At 47.0% G+C, this 20,717-nt stretch overlaps 9 non-coding genes across 9 annotated transcripts; all 9 read left to right on the top strand.

Moving 5' to 3' along the window:
- The first annotated feature begins 267 nt into the window (after nucleotides 1-267).
- On the top strand, nucleotides 268-341 carry trnat-agu (transfer RNA threonine (anticodon AGU)). The gene has a single exon. It is a non-coding gene; the product is annotated as a tRNA-Thr (tRNA).
- Nucleotides 342-835: 494 nt separating this feature from the next.
- trnat-cgu (transfer RNA threonine (anticodon CGU)) lies at nucleotides 836-909 on the top strand. Its single transcript has one exon. It is a non-coding gene; the product is annotated as a tRNA-Thr (tRNA).
- A 411-nt stretch (nucleotides 910-1,320) lies between these two features.
- Nucleotides 1,321-1,394, top strand: trnat-agu (transfer RNA threonine (anticodon AGU)). Its single transcript has one exon. It is a non-coding gene; the product is annotated as a tRNA-Thr (tRNA).
- A 500-nt stretch (nucleotides 1,395-1,894) lies between these two features.
- trnat-ugu (transfer RNA threonine (anticodon UGU)) lies at nucleotides 1,895-1,968 on the top strand. Its single transcript has one exon. It is a non-coding gene; the product is annotated as a tRNA-Thr (tRNA).
- A 411-nt stretch (nucleotides 1,969-2,379) lies between these two features.
- trnat-agu (transfer RNA threonine (anticodon AGU)) lies at nucleotides 2,380-2,453 on the top strand. Its single transcript has one exon. It is a non-coding gene; the product is annotated as a tRNA-Thr (tRNA).
- Nucleotides 2,454-2,952: 499 nt separating this feature from the next.
- On the top strand, nucleotides 2,953-3,026 carry trnat-ugu (transfer RNA threonine (anticodon UGU)). The gene has a single exon. It is a non-coding gene; the product is annotated as a tRNA-Thr (tRNA).
- Nucleotides 3,027-4,728: 1,702 nt separating this feature from the next.
- On the top strand, nucleotides 4,729-4,802 carry trnat-agu (transfer RNA threonine (anticodon AGU)). Its single transcript has one exon. It is a non-coding gene; the product is annotated as a tRNA-Thr (tRNA).
- A 501-nt stretch (nucleotides 4,803-5,303) lies between these two features.
- On the top strand, nucleotides 5,304-5,377 carry trnat-ugu (transfer RNA threonine (anticodon UGU)). Its single transcript has one exon. It is a non-coding gene; the product is annotated as a tRNA-Thr (tRNA).
- Nucleotides 5,378-11,276: 5,899 nt separating this feature from the next.
- trnat-agu (transfer RNA threonine (anticodon AGU)) lies at nucleotides 11,277-11,350 on the top strand. The gene has a single exon. It is a non-coding gene; the product is annotated as a tRNA-Thr (tRNA).
- Nucleotides 11,351-20,717: the final 9,367 nt, after the last annotated feature.

Consider the following 20,717-nt stretch of genomic DNA (forward strand, 5'->3'; position numbering starts at 1 on the left):
TAGTTCTGCTCGAGAAAATAGTTCAATACTGAAGACTTTGCTAGAAGCCACACAGCTACCTTCTTCATTGGGCAGTGAACATGACAGAGGTGAACAGCAGTGGCCTGGAGAAGGATATTTATGGAGAAGAAAGAATTTGAAGCGGTTGTGTAGAGGACGTGTTGACCAATTTCAACGGCTGGCAAGGATCATAGCCACGGTCTTGGAGTTGTAAAATACGTAACTGACAGACAAGGGCAGTGGTGGTCCTACTTTTTCCTGTCTCTTGGCGCTGTGGCTTAGTTGGTTAAAGTGCCTGTCTAGTAAACAGGAGATCCTGGGTTCAAATCCCAGCAGTGCCTTGAATTTCACTGTAGGGAATGAAATGCTGTGAGCTTCTTGCCTTTTTTCCACTGAAGGCCGTCATTGTGGGAAGAAACTGTCAGAAGCAAATCATTTGCTCCAGGTGAGGCTTGAGTTCAGAATCTCAGCATGGCCCAACCAGACGCTGCCATGTGCATAGCACACGCTGACTGATTACAGTACAGGAGCCTCTGACTCAAGGTGTTTGAGTACACTATGTCAGTGTTTTCTCGAAAAATGTTGTCCACACAAAAATCTTGGGCCCATACCTACTTTCTCAGTAGACCACTGAGATCTGGTTGAAGTTTCAGTAGATTCTCATTATCTCAATTGCCACCATTACGATCTACTAATTGAAGAAGCAGGGGAGTCTTGACTGACTCAAATAATGAAGAGTGTACAATTGGCTTGCTTCTAAACATTTTCTGCTGTCACGCTACTAACTTTAGTAGTTTGATAATCCCTGAAATGTGAGTTCCAACTTTTAATAGTGGGTGCTGTGGCTTAGTGGTTTAAAGCGCCTGTCTCGTAAACAGGAGATCCTGGGTCCAAATCCCAGCAGCACCTTGTTAATATTGATGAATCTTTTGCCAAGAACAACCGTCATGTCTGCTGGAGGCATGGTAAGTGTAGACCTTGTATGTTAAGAGCAAAAGTGTCAGCTAGGCACTCGCACAACATGTCTTTGCTCACGCCATGGAGCTATTGCAATAGTGCTGCTCGAGAAAATAGTTCAATACTGAAGTGTTTGCTAGAAGCCACACAGCTACCTTCTTCATTGGGCAGTGAACATGACAGAGGTGAACAGCAGTGGCCTGGAGAAAGAAAGTTATGGAGAAGAAAGAATTTGAAGCGGTTGTGTAGAGGACGTGTTGACTAATTTCAACGACTGGCAAGGATCATAGCCATAGTCTTGGAGTTGTAAAATACGTAACTGACAGACAAGGGCAGTGGTGGTCCTACTTTTTCCTGTCTCTTGGCGCTGTGGCTTAGTTGGTTAAAGTGCCTGTCTAGTAAACAGGAGATCCTGGGTTCAAATCCCAGCAGTGCCTTGAGTTTCACTGTAGGGAATGAGATGCTGTGAGGTTTCTGCATTTTTTCCACTGAAGGCAGTCATTGTGGGAAGAAGCTGTCAGAAGCAAATCATTTGCTCCAGGTGAGGCTTTAGTTCTGAATCTCCGCATGGCCCAACCAGACGCTGCCATGTGCATAGCAGACGCTGACTGATTACAGTACAGGAGTCTATGACTCAAGGCGTGTGAGTACACTATGTCAGTGTTTTCTCGAAAAATGTTGTCCCCACAATAGTCTTGGGCCCATACCTTACTTTCCTTAAGTAGTAGATCACTGATATCTGGCTGAAGTTTCAGCAGATTCTCATTATCTCAATTGCCACCATCACGATCCACTGAGTGAAGAAGCAGGGGAGTCTTGACTGACTGACATAATGAAGAGTGTACAATCGGCTTGAATTAAAAAAAATTTTGCTGTCAGGCTACTAGTTGTAGTACTTGGACAATCCCTGAAGTAAGAGATGCAATTCTTACCAGGGGGTGCTGTGGCTTAGTTGGTTAAAGCGCCTGTCTTGTAAACAGGAGATCCTGGGTCCGAATCCCAGCAGCACCTTGTTAATGCTGATGAATCTTTTGCCAAGAATAACCTTCATGTCTGCTGGAGGCATGGTAGGTGTAGACCTTGTATGTTAAGAGCAAAAGTGTCAGCTAGGCACTCACACAACGTGTCTTTGCTCCTGCCATGGAGGCATTACAATAGTTCTGCTCGAGAAAATAGTTCAATACTGAAGACTTTGCTAGAAGCCACACAGCTACCTTCTTCATTGGGCAGTGAACATGACAGAGGTGAACAGCAGTGGCCTGGAGAAGGATAGTTATGGAGAAGAAAGAATTTGAAGCGGTTGTGTAGAGGAAGTGTTGACCAATTTCAACGGTTGGCAAGGATCATAGCCACGATCATGTAATTGTGAAATACATAACTGACAGACAAGGGCAGTGGTGGTCCTACTTTTTCCTGTCTTTTGGTGCTGTGGCTTAGTTGGTTATAGTGCCTGTCTAGTAAACAGGAGATCCTGGGTTCAAATCCCAGCAGTGCCTTGAATTTCACTGTAGGAAATGAAATGCTGTGAGCTTCTTGCCTTCTTTCCACTGAAGGCCGTCATTGTGGGAAGAAACTGTCAGAAGCAAATCATTTGCTCCAGGTGAGGCTTGAGTTCAGAATCTCAGCATGGCCCAACCAGACGCTGCCATGTGCATAGCACACGCTGACTGATTACAGTACAGGAGCCTCTGACTCAAGGTGTTTGAGTACACTATGTCAGTGTTTTCTCGAAAAATGTTGTCCACACAAAAATCTTGGGCCCATACCTACTTTCCTTAAGTAGTAGACCACTGAGATCTGGTTGAAGTTTCAGCAGATTCTCATTATCTCAATTGCCACCATTACGATCTACTAATTGAAGAAGCAGGGGAGTCTTGACTGACTCAAATAATGAAGAGTGTACAATTGGCTTGCTTCTAAACATTTTCTGCTGTCACGCTACTAACTTTAGTAATTTGATAATCCCGGAAATGTGAGTTTCAACTTTTAATAGTGGGTGCTGTGGCTTAGTGGTTTAAAGCGCCTGTCTTGTAAACAGGAGATCCTGGGTCCAAATCCCAACAGCACCTTGTTAATGTTGATGAATCTTTTGCCAAGAACAACCGTCATGTCTGCTGGAGGAATGGTAAGTGTAGACCTTGTATGTTAAGAGCAAAAGTGTCAGCTAGGCACTCGCACAACATGTCTTTGCTCACGCCAAGGAGGCATTACAATAGTGCTGCTCGAGAAAATAGTTCAATACTGAAGTGTTTGCAAGAAGCCACACGGCTACCTTCTTTATTGGGCAGTGAACATGACAGACGTGAACAGCAGTGGCCTGGAGAAAGAAAGTTATGGAGAAGAAAGAATTTGAAGCGGTTGTGTAGAGGACGTGTTGACTAATTTCAACGACTGGCAAGGATCATAGCCATAGTCTTGGAGTTGTAAAATACGTATGTAACCCCTTTCTTAACCCTAAGGATTAATTTGAGTGTTTAATCAACAGGAATCCTAGGTCCCCGGCAGTTGAATGGTGAATTAGGCCGGTATTTTCTTTACTATCTGTTAAAAATTTAGCCGTAAGTCGATTCCTTCTTAGATTTTTTTAAATAACGTACTAGACTTAATGAAATACCGGAATACCAATTGTAAAGAGGGAAAAAAACAAAGAATAGTAACAAGGATTTATTGTATTACAATAAGGTAATAGTTTTTTTTCTCTTCCAACAACACGTAATAAAGCAGTAAACAAACGATAGCACCCCTTGCTGTTCCAAGAAGACAGATTTAGTACATTTCCTTGATAATATGCCAATGTTTCTATTTTGGAATACTTTAGCTGAATCAAAATAAGAGCAAACCAGTTAGAACACTATTCAGGTACTCCACTTCCCTTCAGAACTATACAAAACAAGAGACCCAGAAAACAAATATCCTTCCCAGATGCGTGTATACAAACGTGAAGTTCACACCATAACAGTATTTCGGTACTATATAGATATTAGCTACAGATTATGATCCATTCGCAGCACACGGGAGTCAGTCAAACAATTCAAAGGTTGGATCGATCGTATTCGTTGGGGCCCGTTCGTAGGTGCACATTAAGCAGACGATGAATTCCACTGTAAATCCCACATGGAGAAATGAATCCACTTACTTGCTCCGATGAGTCAAATGAAACAATCAGTTATTTACCCAACACCAAGAAGACTCAGCGCTGGCGGAATCCAGCCGATCCACTTCGAAATGAAGACATGCACAATCCGTCCCGTTTTGCGGCACTTCTGACGAATTCGGGGGGTGATGATGTTTTATCAGCAGTTCTCGATCCTTGAGAACAACTGTCTCTCCAGCCTTTAGGCCTTCGCGTTCCACACCCCCCGTCGTAACTAAGTGGGGACTCAATACCGCGAATACTAATGTGGAGAAACAAAATTAATTGCACTTAAAATAAACCCTGGGAAAAGAGAACACAAAACAAGCGTCGCCACGCTACACTTGGGCCTTGTATTACATTAAATATATATGTCTTCAAAACAGATGACGCACTTTTTTTCCTCGGTAAAAGAAAACCGGCCGATATCTCTGGCAGCACACACGATCTCTTTTTTTTTCAGGCCACCCCTCCCTCCTCACGTGACTACGTCACGACGCAACCTCAAGCTCAACATTGATTGGCTGGCATTAGTACACCTATACTGAATATTTAAAACAAACAAAAATTTACTTTTGGGGTTCCTACACGTAACTGACAGACAAGGGCAGTGGTGGTCCTACATTTTCCTGTCTCTTGGCGCTGTGGCTTAGTTGGTTAAAGTGCCTGTCTAGTAAACAGGAGATCCTGGGTTCAAATCCCAGCAGTGCCTTGAGTTTCACTGTAGGGAATGAGATGCTGTGAGGTTTCTGCATTTTTTCCACTGAAGGCAGTCATTGTGGGAAGAAGCTGTCAGAAGCAAATCATTTGCTCCAGGTGAGGCTTTAGTTCTGAATCTCCGCATGGCCCAACCAGACGCTGCCATGTGCATAGCAGACGCTGACTGATTACAGTACAGGAGTCTATGACTCAAGGCGTGTGAGTACACTATGTCAGTGTTTTCTCGAAAAATGTTGTCCCCACAATAGTCTTGGGCCCATACCTTACTTTCCTTAAGTAGTAGATCACTGATATCTGGCTGAAGTTTCAGCAGATTCTCATTATCTCAATTGCCACCATCACGATCCACTGAGTGAAGAAGCAGGGGAGTCTTGACTGACTGACATAATGAAGAGTGTACAATCGGCTTGAATTAAAAAAAATTTTTGCTGTCAGGCTACTAGTTGTAGTACTTGGACAATCCCTGAAGTAAGAGATGCAATTCTTACCAGGGGGTGCTGTGGCTTAGTTGGTTAAAGCACCTGTCTTGTAAACAGGAGATCCTGGGTCCGAATCCCAGCAGCACCTTGTTAATGCTGATGAATCTTTTGGTCTTTTGTTGGACCACATTAGTATGGAGCGAATGTCTGCTTCCTCCAAGAATCAATTGGCCAATTTCAACTTGTAAAGGCTTCAAGGCTTTTGATGTTGTTCCCCACAAGAGGCTCTCACTTAAACTCAAAGCGACAGGTATTTTAGGAACTGTAGCGACCTGGATTAACGGATAGGAAGCAGCGAGTAGTTATAAGAGGCTCAATGTCACAGTGGGCCTGCGTTCATAGTGGGGTACCGCAGGGTTCAATTTTAGGACCACTTTTGTTCCTAATTTACATAAATGATATAGACACCAATATATACAGTAAACTGGTGAAATTTGCAGATGACACCAAGGTGGGTGGTGTAGCAGATACTGAACTAGCAGCTCAGCAGCTACAGCGGGATCTTAATTTAATTAGTGACTGGGCTGACACCTGCCAGATGAAATTTAACATAGACAAATGTAAGGTACTCCATGTAGGGAGCAGAAATATAAAGTACAGGTATTTTATGGGACCTACTGAAATAAAGGTAGCTGATTATGAGAAAGACCTTGGTGTGTATGTTGATGCTTCCAGGTCTCATTCTCGCCAGTGCGGGGAAGCAATAAAAAAGGCCAATAGGATGTTGGGGTATATCTCCAGGTGTGTGGAGTTTAAGTCAAGGGAGGTAATGCTAAGATTATACAATTCCTTGGTGAGACCTCACCTAGAATATTGTGTACAGGTTTGGTCACCATATCTTAAAAAGGACATAGCGGCCTTAGAAAAGGTGCAGTGTAGGGCCACAAGAATGATTCCTGGTCTTAGAGGAATGTCATACGAGGAAAGGTTATTTGAGCTAAATCTGTTCAGCCTCAAGCAAAGGAGACTGAGGGGGGACATGATCCAGGTCTATAAGATTCTTACAGGTTTGGATGCTGTTCAACCGAATAGTTACTTCCGCATTAGTTCCAATACAAGAACTTGTGGCCATAGGTGGAAATTAGCGGGAGAACATTTCAAACTGGATTTAAGGAAGCACTTCTTTACACAGCGTGTAGTCAGAGTATGGAATAGTCTTCCTGATAACGTAGTGCAAGCTGAATCCTTGGGTTCCTTTAAATCAGAGCTAGATAAGATTTTAACAACTCTGAGCTATTAGTTAAGTTCTCCCCAAGCGAGCTCGATGGGCCGAATGGCCTCCTCTCGTTTGTATAGTTCTTATGTTCTTATGTAACTCTCTCTGGTCCCCAATAATTGACTCCATCACTTAGTGGGTGTGTGGGGTCATGGCTTTGTTGTTCCTTGTGTCCTTTGGATGGTGGGGGGGCTCTGGGGGGTGTGGGTGCCGGTGGCTCCGTGGGGCTGGGGGCCTGCGGTTCCTGGGCTGGGGGTTGTGGGTCGCTCCTGGGTTGGCGGGGTGGGGGGGCTGGGGGCGTCTACCCGGTGGGCGCGGGGGGGGGCCTGGCGGCCTGGGCAGGGGGCGCCGGCCCTGGCCGGGTGGCTAGGTCCTCGTGGGTGCAGGGTGGGGCTCGGGGCTCCGGGGGGCCCGCTAGTGGGGTGGGGGCCTCGTCCGTGCCGGGGGGGCCAGTCTCTCCCTGGGCGCCCCTTCCCATGTGGGACTGACTAGGGTGTCGCTCTGGGAGCCTCTGGGCATGCTGGCCTCTGGGGGGAGGGCACCGGGGCAGGGTACAGAGGGTACAGGTCCCAGGTCAGTCTGTCTGGCGAGTGTAGGTGTTTGTATGAGAGCGGCTCGTCAGCGAGGCCTTTGCAGATGAGGCTCCGGATACCCCCCTCGGGTTGGGGCGGGGGTGCTGCGGCGGGGGGGGGTAGAGCCCGCGTGGGCGTTGGCGCCGCGCATCCGGGCGCGTCGTGCTGGATGCCCGCTGCCCTGCTGCATTACCACCTATTCCCCCACAGCCCCCTACAGCCCACACCCACCTACACCACACTTCATATAGGTACTGCGGGGTGATCAGCTAGTCACCCCCCATCTCTTTTAATTCCACTTTAGACACCACACCCACAACACCACACTGCATCACAAAGATGGAAGGGGGGGGTGACTGGCCACTCACCCGCCCTGTATTATTTTAATTGCACTTTAGACATACATCCATGTCACACCACTCTTTCACATAGGGCATTGGAGGGTGGGGGGAGCTGTGCAGGTCCTGGGTCGGCTGCTTTGGCAGCCCACAGCTGGACAGCGCGGCTCCCTTCCCCTCTATTTTAACTCCACTTTAGACATTGAGGGCCTGTGGGGGCTGGTGGAGGAGGACTGCAGCTCTGGCTGGGGTATCCATCCCCCACTTGTGTCCCCCCACATTTTAAGTGCACCCTAGCTCCACACACACGCCCATTCCCACTGATCAAGGGGGGTGGTGGGCAGACCGGGGGAGTCGGGGGATGGCGGGGGCGGCGGGTGTTGGCTGACGGGTCCGGGTGCGGGGCGGCGGCGTCCGCGGGGGGCTGCCGGTCTTCGGCGGGGTGCCGCTAGCCTGCGACCTGGGGGGTGGGGGAACAGTCTCTGGAGCCGTCCACTGGACAATTCCAGGGCATCTGCTGTTGGGCCTCGAGATGAGTGTCTGCGTGTGTGCGTGCGTGTCTGTGCGTGTATCTGGTGAGTGTGTGGGCGTTCATGTCTGTGCGTGTATCTGGTGAGTGTGTGCGTGCATGTCTATGCGTGTATCTGGTGAGTGTGTGCGTGTGGAAGTGCGTGTCTGTGTGTGTATCTGGTGAGTATGCATGCTCTGTTTGTCTGCATGTATGGCCTGGGACGGGGGAGCACGTCGGTGTTGGGGTGGTGAGGTACGAGTGTTTGGTGAATGAGGGTATCTGGGTATGAATGGCTCGTCGGCGATGCCGGCACAGATGAGGCCCCAGACACCTCCTTGGGTTGGGGCGGGGGGGGCGCTGCGGCGGGGGGCGGGGGTGTCCCCCTGGGTGTTGGCGCTGTGCGTCCGGGCGTGCCTTGCCTGGCGCCCGCTACCCTGCGGCACTGTCGACTATCACCCCACGCCCCCCCTGCCGGCCCGCATCCACCTACACCACACATAGGTAATGGGGGGTGATCAGCTAGTCCCATTATCTTAACTGCATTTTAGACATACATCCACGTCACACCACTCATCCACATAGGGCCTTGGAGGGAGAGGGGAGCTGTGCAGGTCCTGGGTCGGCTGCTTCTACAGCCCGCAGCTGGACTGCACGGTTCCCTTCCCCTCTATTTTAACTCCACTTTAGACACTTAGGGCTTGGGGGGGCCGGTGGGTGTCTTTTCCCCATATGCTCCCCCATATCTCAACGACACCTTAGCTCACACACATGTACACCATCAATGATCAAGGTGGGTGGGGGGCGGTTGGGGGGCGGACGGGGTGAGGGGTCCTGGGTGCGGCGGGGGCGGCGGGTGGGCTCGGGGGTGGGGCGGCTGCATCTGTGGGGTGCTGCCGGTCTCCGGCGGGGTGCCCGCTTGCCTGCGATCTGGGGGGGTGGGGAACATCCTCTGGGCCGTCCACTGGGCAAGTCCAGGGCATCTGCAGCCGGACCTCAAAGACGAGCAGGTGTGACTGGGAGTGTGTGTCTGAGTGCATGCATGGATCTGTGTGTCTGCATGTTTGTCCTGGTACGGGGAGCACGTGGATGATGGGGCGGTGTGGGGGTGGCAGTGAGGGGACCGGGGGGAGGGAGGGTGCGGGGGCTGGGGAGGGAGGGTTGGGATCTGGGCTTGGGGGAGGGGGGGTCGGGGTAGCCAGGGGCTGCCGCCTGTGGCCGTGGGGTTCCTGGCTCGTGCTCGCCGGTGGGGGGCGCCCGGTGCCTCCCCCACTGCCTTCCTTGGGTGGGCGCACAGCCTTCCGGTGGCGGGGGGCCCGGGTACCTGGCCGCTGTGGGGCGGCTGGGTCCATGACCCATCGGGGCTCTCCCGGCCGTCTGGGGGCTCCGGGGCGGCGTTGTTGTGGCCTCACACACTCACTGGGAATCATTCCATGTTAACCTGCACACTCATACATACACTCACAACACACAAACATACACACATACACATATGCGTACACACACACATACACATATGCGTACACATACACGTATGCGTACACACACACACATACACGTACATATGCACACGCACACATACACACACTTTCATATCAACACACATACACTTAGACATGCACACACACATAGACATGCACGCACACATACACACAAGAGAGCCTAGGGCTCTCATCCCCTATTTTATCCCTTTTTTCTCCTTGTCTGGGTGTGTGTGTGAGAGTATGTGTGAGAGTTGGTGTGTGGCTTCCACTCCCTCCTCTTAGATGCAGATACGGGTACGACGATATTTAGACAGTGTTCCTGGTGGTCTGCTTATGCATATATATATACAGCAGCTGGTGTGATGATACAGTGTCCAGCAGTAAGATGCAGAAGCTGTCCTTTTATTACTCTTTCTTTCTTGTTCTACTGTCAGTATTATTTCTCTTTCCCTGTCTCTCTCTCTGACCCCCCTCCTTATTTTATTTTTATTATGTATTTATTTATTTTTCTACTTCCTCTGTCTCTCACCCCTTTCTCTCCTTTCTCACTTTCTCTCTCTATCTCTTTCCCACTAACCCCCCCTGTCAGCTCCGGCTTTGTGGCGCAATGACATATAACTGATTAATGAAGAGTATACCTCAAGTAGCAAGAGGAGCTTAAATCCAAAGCTCCACTTGGCAAAATAAAAGTGTTGGCACAATAAATCACCCAGACTCACATCCTGGTTGCTAAACTGCCGGACACGACAAGGGGGAAAAAAAAAATAAATAGAAAATATAAACAATCATATTAAGAATAATGGCCACAGCATCTACAGTTTAAACTACTAATTATAAATATATTTCAACGATATTGTGCCGCAATATTTGCATGTACTATATCAGGACATTCACTGTAGGGAATGAGATGCTGTGAGGTTTCTGCATTTTTTCCACTGAAGGCAGTCATTGTGGGAAGAAGCTGTCAGAAGCAAATCATTTGCTCCAGGTGAGGCTTGAGTTCAGAATCTCAGCATGGCCCAACCAGACGCTGCCATGTGCATAGCACACGCTGACTGATTACAGTACAGGAGCCTCTGACTCAAGGTGTTTGAGTACACTATGTCAGTGTTTTCTCGAAAAATGTTGTCCACACAAAAATCTTGGGCCCATACCTTACTTTCCTTAAGTAGTAGACCACTGAGATCTGGTTGAAGTTTCAGCAGATTCTCATTATCTCAATTGCCACCATTACGATCTAGTAATTGAAGAAGCAGGGGAGTCTTGACTGACTCAAATAATGAAGAGTGTACAATTGGCTTGGTTCTAAACATTTTCTGCTGTCACGCTACTAACTTTAGTAGTTTGATAATCCCTGAAATGTGAGTTTCAGCTTTTAATAGTGGGTGCTGTGGCTTAGTGGTTTGAAGCGCCTGTCTCGTAAACAGGAGATCCTGAGTCCAAATCCCAGCAGCATCTTGTTAATGTTGATGAATCTTTTGCCAAGAACAACCGTCATGTCTGCTGGAGGCATGGTAAGTGTAGACCTTGTATGTTAAGAGCAAAAGTGTCAGCTAGGCACTCGCACAACATGTCTTTGCTCACGCCATGGAGGCATTACAATAGTGCTTCTCGAGAAAATAGTTCAATACTGAAGTGTTTGCTAGAAGCCACACAGCTACCTTCTTCATTGGGCAGTGAACATGACAGAGGTGAACAGCAGTGGCCTGGAGAAAGAAAGTTATGGAGAAGAAAGAATTTGAAGCGGTTGTGTAGAGGACGTGTTGACCAATTTCAACGACTGGCAAGGATCATAGCCATAGTCTTGGAGTTGTAAAATACGTAACTGACAGACAAGGGCAGTGGTGGTCCTACTTTTTCCTGTCTCTTGGCGCTGTGGCTTAGTTGGTTAAAGTGCCTGTCTAGTAAACAGGAGATCCTGGGTTCAAATCCCAGCAGTGCCTTGAGTTTCACTGTAGGGAATGAGATGCTGTGAGGTTTCTGCATTTTTTCCACTGAAGGCAGTCATTGTGGGAAGAAGCTGTCAGAAGCAAATCATTTGCTCCAGGTGAGGCTTTAGTTCTGAATCTCCGCATGGCCCAACCAGACGCTGCCATGTGCATAGCAGACGCTGACTGATTACAGTACAGGAGTCTATGACTCAAGGCGTGTGAGTACACTATGTCAGTGTTTTCTCGAAAAATGTTGTCCACACAATAGTCTTGGGCCCATACCTTACTTTCCTTAAATAGTAGATCACTGAAATCTGGCTGAAGTTTCAGCAGATGCTCATTATCTCAATTGCCACCATCACGATCCACTGAGTGAAGAAGCAGGGGAGTCTTGACTGACTGACATAATGAAGAGTGTACAATCGGCTTGAATCTAAAAATTTTTTGCTGTCAGGCTACTAGTTGTAGTACTTGGACAATCCCTAGAGAGGTTAGGTGGTACCTTGGGCGGGGCCTATTTTGTGGGAGGAGCTTAAAGCTCTGTCCCATCTGTGACGTCATAAGCGGGAGGTGGGCGTATCCTCTGTTCTGATTGGTCGGGGGGAGGGGGTTTTGGCCAAATGGTATACATGCTTATGCCACATGTTGCCGATAGGGGGTCGTATGGTTTGGGGGGTTGTTAAACTTTAATACAATAAAATACATTACATGTATTTTATTAATGTGTTATTTTTAACAACGTTTTTAAGGAATAATAAAACATATAGCAGGATGAACGTAAGCTAGGGCAAAACTTTAGTGATACATTTAAAAGAAAGAAAAGTAGGCGTATTTTAAACAAGTAGAGACATGCCCCAAGCGAAACACCGTATTTTTAAACAAACGACACGTCCCAAACTTTTAACTTTTAAACAAGCCCAAAAGAGCAAATGCGAAACAAGCACAAGCATTTTAAAACCCGTTACATTTAACCAACGTATTTAAAGAAGAACAAGAAAACCTTTTAGCGATGTTTACCATTGTTAGGTTGAATAAAACATTTAACCAGCAAACATCTTGCCCCGTGTGCGGCCGGCCAGTTCAAACTTCTGCGTCAAATGGCCGATCGCTGGGGGGAAGGGGAGGGGCGTAAACACACGTTCAAAATGGCGGCGGTTGAACCAATGGACGTACGTCCACGTGGGTTCGAACCCCACCCAGGTAAACCCTTTTCTGGGCTCTCTCTCTCTCGCTCTTCACGTAGAGACACTTAAATAGCAGCATCGCTGTCAAATCGGTGGCAAAAATGGCGACCGAAGGACAAATTGTTTCCGATATCATACAGACAGAGCTTGCAATGACTTTGACGACGACACCTACCCGTAACTTGGTACTGCTAAACCCGACTTGGGCTCCACGCAAGCCGTCGAGACAGCGCAAGCACGGAGCACTGAGCAGCATATTCTCGCATAAAGAATGTATCTGTATAAAACTAGAGAAAAAATTTTGAACAAAGTGTGGGCGGCCCACTTCTGGTTATGACGACCAATGAGATGAGAGAAGACTATGTTGAAAACGTATTAAAACCCCGCCATCCTGTGAGCAAGCACTCACGACGAGACACATCTCCCAGCTAGCAATGGTGAGCGAACTGACATCTCCTGAAGCCGCCCTACTGGAGCCTGCACCGCCTTCTGGCCTGCGCCAGGGTGGCACCGCCACGAACCTTCAGCGTAGCCCATCATTTTTACGCCCGATAACTTTTGGGCTACGACTGGACACCCCGCCAGAGTTTTCTCAACAAGTCCGCGCTCAGCTTTCTTCTGATGCCACACTACCGGCGATGGCATCAGGTTTTGGGCTGCGACTGGAGGCCCCGCCACCGCTTCCTCAGATCTTGCAGCAGTGGCCCCTGCCGCCACCACCGCTTTCTAGCCCGACCTGGGCTGTGTGGCCGGGAGCACAACAGCACCCTCCGCAGGAGACCTCCAACCTAAAGGACACATCGAGGCCCCCTTTGCCGACGATGGATGAGCTCAGCGCTCGTTTTGCGGGACTGTCATTATCTGAGGATGCTGTGGATGGGAGCATCACCGATGCTGCTATGAAGATAATCAAAGGGTCACTGGCCTGTATTCTGGATCTGATCATCGAAGATGACTTGAAGGCGAACTGTATCGGCTGTTCTGTGAATCACCCGAGCCAGCGGAGGCACACGTGCCTCTATGAACCTGAAGCGTTTTATTTCTGTAACAATTTTGAAAAGCTGATGAAAAAACTGTATAGACCATGGTTTAAACATATTATAACAAAAGCGGTGGCCATGTTTCACCCTCACCCCCCACCTGTCAAAGTCCAAGGTGCAGTCGAGGCAGTAATTTCTGAACTTAAAACCGAAATTAATGTACGGGAAAAATTACGCAAGCTGAAACGCGATGTTGAAGGGAAAGATTATGAGTGTGCTGTAGATGGGGCAATTAGCTATTTCTGTGATATGCACAAGTTCGAGCAGACTCTGGCTGGTGTGTAAACGTCTGTCAAAATGTGATTGGATGGCAATTTTTACATGCTTTTCTAAATAAAATGAGTTGAGTCATGAAAACATTGTGTCATTATTGATAGAGGTTCAAGATGGATAACAAGCACTTGAAACGTGTCTATTATACGCCATCAAACCCTGGTTCATTTGGTGGTGTCGATAGATTATACAGGTCACAGATAAATGACCAAAGTGGACATACTGTGGATAAGAAGCAAGTTGCGACATGGCTGTCTGGTGAAGATGCGTACACATTACATAAACCGATCAGATTTAACTTTAAAAGGAATAGAGTCTTTGTGACTAATATCGATTCGCAATGGCAAGCTGACTTGGTGGATATGTCGGCTTACGCGGATCAGAATGATGATTTTAAATACCTGTTGACGTGTATAGATATTCTATCAAAATACGCATGGGTGCGCTGCCTTAAAAGCAAGACAGGTGCAGAGGTAAAGAAAGTGTTTGAAAACATTCTCTCTGAAGGCCGGATACCCAAAAAGCTACAAACCGATCGAGGGACAGAGTTTTTTAACACATCGTTTCATAAGCTTACGGAGAAACACGGGATAATACATTTTGCAACCGGTAATGATGTTAAGGCATCCATAGTAGAAAGATTTAACCGCACTTTAAAGACACGAATGTGGCGTTATTTTACGGCTTTGTCAGGGTCAGCCCCCCGCTGTGGTCCTTCCGTTCCCCTTCCCCGTTTGACCAGCAGGTGGTGTTGGTCATCCCGTTCATACGTCAGTCCTTGTTTCTCCCCTGTTACTTGTCTGGTCTCGTGGCTCAATGTATTAAGCATGTGCTGTCTGTTTGCCCCTCGGTCCTAAGTTCCCTCTTGTTGTGAGTTCGAATCCCGCCTCCTCTGTTTTTGTATTTTGCTCCCTGGTTTTTTCCTTTGTGCTTGTTAAACCCTGGTGTCTGATTTAGTAATTGGTTTTGGTTTTGTTTCTTGTTCCCCTGCCTTATGTTATTACCTATGTACCTTCTGTGTGTTGTTATATGCTTCCTTGGTTAGTGTTTAGTTTCCCTGATGGTTAGTGTCTGAGTTAATTGGTTTCACCTGTGTCCTGTTTCCCTAGTCTTTGTTAATCAGCCTCACCTGCCCTGTGTTAGTCATTACCCCATAGTATATTAGTTCCTGCCTGTGTTCTGTTCCCCGCTGGTTCATTGCGTCGCGTCTTGTCTCTGATGTCTATGTCTATGGTTGTTGTAGGTTGATGGTTTTTGATATGGTCAGTGTTCTGCGTGCATTCAGTTTTTGTTATTTAGTCTTGATTAATCCCCTTTCTGTTTTTGACCCCTTGTGGTCTTTTTGGTTTAGTTGTGTTTATAGTGTTTTCAGTTTTGTTTAATAAACCCCTTTTTGTTTGCTGGAGCCGCAAGTGGGTCGTCCGCCCCTTCTTTGTGTACCATGCCTCGTTCCCGTTCCCGTGCCGTCCGGATCCATGACAGGCTTATAATACAAGAAGGTATGTGGACATTGTACAAGATCTGGCGAGTGCTTACAATAACACCTGCCATAGCACCATTAAAATGAAGCCGGTTGAGGTGAATGCGGAGAATGCTGGACAGGTTTTCAACAACATATATGGCGTGACGCCTGGTGCAGCTGAAAAGCGTCGTTATAAGTTTGGTCAGGGTGTCGAAAGCACGGGGGAAATTTACCAAAGGATATGAGCAAACTTTTACGGATGAGTATTTCACAGTCACCGAACGTCTGCCTAGATCACCACCGGTGTACAGGATAAAAGATTATGATGAGGAGATTAGACGGCACATTTTATGCAGAAGAGCTACAAAAGATCAGAATAGACAAAGACAAAAACTTCAAAGTTGAGAAAATCGTTGCGGAAAAAACGCAGAGGGGCAAAAAAATGTTTTTAGTGAAATGGCTGGGGTGGCCCGACAAGTTTAACAGCTGGGTCCCCGCTAGCCAAGTAGTCGACATATAACTGGGGTGGCACGTGCCTGTGGCGTGCATTAACATCAAAAGCAGTCATGGAGGAGGAAAGCGGTTTTTATGTTACGCTCCCAAGCAACGCATCTATGGATGTTTTCCCACACAATGCCATATCAAGCTACACGACAAAACTAGCCAAGCCGATCGATCTGAACGGTAAATGGGAAGTAGGATTAGCGGAAATCCACTACCCGCGAACGTGGGATACGTTGGTGGAAGAAGACACATTATTTTACGTGGCCGGAGGGGCGTCAATACCACCAATCCTGTAATACAAGCTAAAAGCGGGGCATTACAGAGATACTAAAAACCTAATCAGTGAAGTTAACGATGCTCTAGGAATGTCAAAACTAAAACTTGACTATGGAGCGATAAAAAACAAAGTGTATATGGTTGGACCACCACACATGGCTTTAAAAACGAAAGGTAACCTTGCAAGGATGCTGGGTTTTGTTCCTGATGTATTTCAAAAGATCGGTGATAGATCAGCGGCTCCGAATCCAGCAGACATATGCGCCGGATTTTACACAATTTACGTGTATTCAGACATTGTCGAGCACCAAAGAGTGGGTGACAGTTTCGTGCCTCTATTACGGGGGGTACATATTACGGGGACTCACAACTCGATGGTCACAATATCGTACGACAGGATCCATTACGTGTCGCTCTGCAAGAATCACATTGATAATATAGTCATCGAGTTAAAGTCTGACCAGAACAAGGCGATACCCTTCCGGTACGGAAAAACGATCGTGAAGCTGCATTTCAGGCTGGTTAAGCACTACCCCCAATAATGTACAGCGCTGACGGTTTTTCAGATCCACATAGATATGTGGAATACTACAGAAACCAAGCTGGTAACGGACTCCCCGGATACAACGGAGCACCCGTCATGTACGGAGGGGGTCTGGGGGGCCTTTTTCGAGGGCTCCTGAGAATGGCCGTACCATTTCTGAAAAGGACTTTCAATATGGCGAAGCCGCATTTAAAATCGGCGGCGCAAAATATTGCAAAGGATGTAATTTCCGGTGCGATTACGGGGCAATTAACAACACGACAGCAAGAGGGCTCTGGGCTCGTGGTGTTGGCGCGTGGTAAGCGTCAAAGACCCCCCGGGGCTCGAATTACAGCGTCTAAAAAACGCAAGGTGCCGACCAAGAGAAGCTCAGTAGGCAAAAAGAAGCGAGAGAAGAAGAAGGTGTCTACAAAAGTACAGAGAAGAAGATACATTTTCTAAAACTATGGCCCTCATACACAGCCTGTCAGAGGAGTGCATGAAATCAGAATTGGATATTTTTGCAGTGCCATACACACAACATACACTGCACCTGCGGTGCCGAATCACAAAAGCTAATGGGACAAACATTGACCCAGCCGCGAAGGTGGGGGTCATAAATTACCCTATCGCCTCAATTTTCTCACAGGTGGACGTATCCTTGGGTGACAGGCTAGTAAGCCAGTCTAGCAATACGTACCCTTACAGAGCCATGATAGAGTGCCTGCTTAATTACAGCGCCGGAACGCTATCCAGGCAGTTTACCTGCGGGCTGTTTTATAAAGACAGTTCTGGTGCAATGGAAGATACAGACCCTGATGGCGATAACAAGGGCTTAGAGAAAAGAGCAGCATTTTCAGCAAGAAGCGGCGTTTTCGATTTGATTGGCCCCCTACACTCTGACATATTTTTTCAAGAGAGGTTAATGCTAAATGGGGTCGATGTCAAAATTAAAATGGTTCGAAACAAAGATGAGTTTTGCCTCATGAGCGGAGATGCTGAACAGTACTCGCTCAAAATCGTATCGGCTTCCCTGTTTGTTAAGAAAGTTTCTGTTTCGACGGCTGTCAAACTGGGGCACGCCAGCGCCTTGCTGTCAGCCAATGCGAAATACCCGATCGAGAGAGTCTGCATGAAAACATTCAGCGTTGCTGCAGGCAGCCGGGTCTGCGCGCAAGAAAATCTGTTTCTAGGCCAGTTGCCTAAAACCGTTGTCATCGGGCTAGTGGACAACATGGGCTTTATGGGGGCGTACGATCGAAACCCTTTCAATTTTCAACATTACGATGCTGAATTTGTAGCGCTTTATGTCGACGGTCAGCAATTCCCTGCAAAACCGTTTCAGCCTGATTTTAACAGGGGTAATATTGCCCGTGAGTATTACAGCTTGGTTCTGGCCACGGGGAGGCATTTGAAAAACGATCCTGTAGCTGTTGACAGAAACGAATACATAAGCGGCTACACTTTGTACGCCTTTAACTTGTCACCGGACGAAGGATGCAATCAACACCTCTCTATGGTTAAAAGCGGAAACATGCGCCTAGAGATGAGATTCCGTCAACCTCTGGCCAGGACTGTCACACTGATAGTTTATGCGACCTTCGACAATATAATCGAGATTAACCAAAGGAGAAACGTGCTGTACGATTACTACTAGTCATGAATACCCTGGAGCTATCTAATATCCTTAGTAGAAACCGATGGACCGCGAGACATTTTTATGGTGTTTTAGCTTGTGATGAGCTGGAAAAAGTAAAGCTTGATAAATTACCCGCAATCTTCATCGTCAATACACATCCTAGTTCTGCCCCCGGAGAACACTGGCTGGCGCTCTTTATTAACAATGACAGCTCCGCAGAGTTTTTCGACTCGTACGGGAATCCACCTGATCACTCCAACTTTCCGAGAATCATAAAGACATTCATGACGAGGAACTGTGACCGGCTTGTTTACAACGCAAAGCAGCTTCAAGACGATCTCAGCGTGACGTGCGGCCAACATTGCCTTTTTTATTTAATTAACCGCTGTAGAGGCTATTCTTTTTCTAAAATTCTATCGTTTTATAGCAATGATTTTAAAAAGAACGATGCCATGGTTTCTCATTTTGTTTCTAAATTTAAATACACCAATCGTGTGAAAAATGTGTTTACCAGAATGCAAACGGTGAGATGTTGTTGTAAGGCTTTGAAAAGACGGCATGTTAAATAAAAACCACAAAGACAAAATATCACGTTTCAGTGTTTTTATTAAGTAAGCACAAAAACATTTTTAAAACATAAGCCAGTCTGGTTTTAAGAATTTCCGTGGGGTGCTACGGGTCCGTGGAGAATGACAAAAACGTTTGGGGGTACTGTCACGCGACACATCGGTGGGATTCTTGATCGCTTCTATGAGACGGCAGACATCTTGGTTAGGTATGAGGGAGCAAGGCATGTTGAGCCTTGCCAGTCCTTGTAGAAACTCGCCCCATCCCACAGGTCTTCTCTCATCGCCCACATTACGAGGGTTGGTAATGTTTTTAAGCAAATCGAGCATGTGCGACCCCGCGATAGTCTTTCCATTAAAAACAAACTCCCCGCGCGGGTTCCACGCGGTGACGGCAGAGTTTTCAAGCATTTTACCCATCATATATTCAACCTTTTTCTTGTTACGCGGTGCTGCATTTTTAATAACATCATCTATGACTGTGTCCCCAGCATCAACAGTGGCGCGTGCTGTTTCTTCAGTGTCACGTGCCGTCGCTTCAGTGGGAAGTGTCAAAGATAACGGCTCATTATCACCTTGCCTGGCCAGATTCAAATATCTCTGTAACACCTCTGTATACAAGCGGACCTTTTCGTGATCAGCAACATCAGTTCTTGATAAAATGTTGCGTATTGCAATGTCCAGCTCGCTTTCGGCAGTCTGCCTTATTGTATCTTTAGGAGCTGTGGCATCATGCAGTTTTTCAAGTTGTGACTTCGGGACCAGATACATTTTCCTAGCGTAATCCATTTTCTTAACCCCGATGAAAAAGACTGGTGAGAAACGGTATGGCGATGCTTAAAAGTGGGAGAATGAACCCCCCACCGGTCTGGTTAATAGCCTTCTTCTTTCTTTTTAACGATGCCCGTTTGCTCGCAAGTAGTTTAATACCGCTTTTTTGCTTTTTAAGTCTTGCAGTCTGTGATTTGGTTAGCGGGATGTTACCGCACAGTACGTTCAAAGCTATTTCACAAAGAGTGTTCAGCAAACCCGGCGAGGCCGTATTTAAAATTTTCTTTCTCTGTCTGGCGTTACTGTCAAATAAAGCTTTCAGGGCACTCCAGTTTCTTTTTATACGAGCCGACATCGTTAATATTTTTTCTTGAGAACGTAAGCAACAGGCGTCTCCGGTCGAAGTAAACCAGATCTGAGTCTGTAGTCCTCGGGTGTCACGGCTTTTAAATCCACGAGCAGGTGCCCGTAAGGGGCTTTTGTGGCGTCTTCGAAAGCTTCTAGAAAAAACTTTGAATGCCGCGGGTACATCTGACGTGCAAGTACGCTCGTCTGTAATTTATCTCTGGGGTTTTTAAATAATACGATGTAATTGGCGTTCAGATTGATTGTCCGACTTTTCTTACCTTGGAAGAAGAGATTCTGCACCAGATAAATAACACTCAGATTTCTGTGATGCGTATACTTGGTGAAAGCTTTTTCGACTTCGTTATTGTCGCAGGCTTTTTCCATTAGATCGTCAATGATGATTAGGTTGATTTTATTTGGAGGCAAAAGTTCATCGTCACACAGAGACTCCGGAATTCCTTCCACAAATTTAATGTTCTTTATTTTGCACAGCAATTCATCATACAGCGGTTGCCAGCAAGAATAGCACCATACAACATTTTCAGGAACTCTGGATAATGTACAATCCACATTGTCCAACAGTCTTTTAATGAAATATGACTTGCCAGAGTTACTAGGTCCCGATATAATACAAGAGAACGGATGCTGAAGTCTATTGTCGAACCCTTCACTAGTAGCCATAAGGTAAGGTCGTGTAGTCAGACTGAAGCTGCCGCTTAGTGTACACGACCTTGAAACACTTGCTGACTGTCTTATTTTTTAAATGGAAACCCCTTTTATCCCGCACAATCTG

This window comes from Paramormyrops kingsleyae, chromosome 25 (genome assembly GCF_048594095.1).
Source record: "Paramormyrops kingsleyae isolate MSU_618 chromosome 25, PKINGS_0.4, whole genome shotgun sequence".
NCBI lineage: Eukaryota > Metazoa > Chordata > Actinopteri > Osteoglossiformes > Mormyridae > Paramormyrops > Paramormyrops kingsleyae.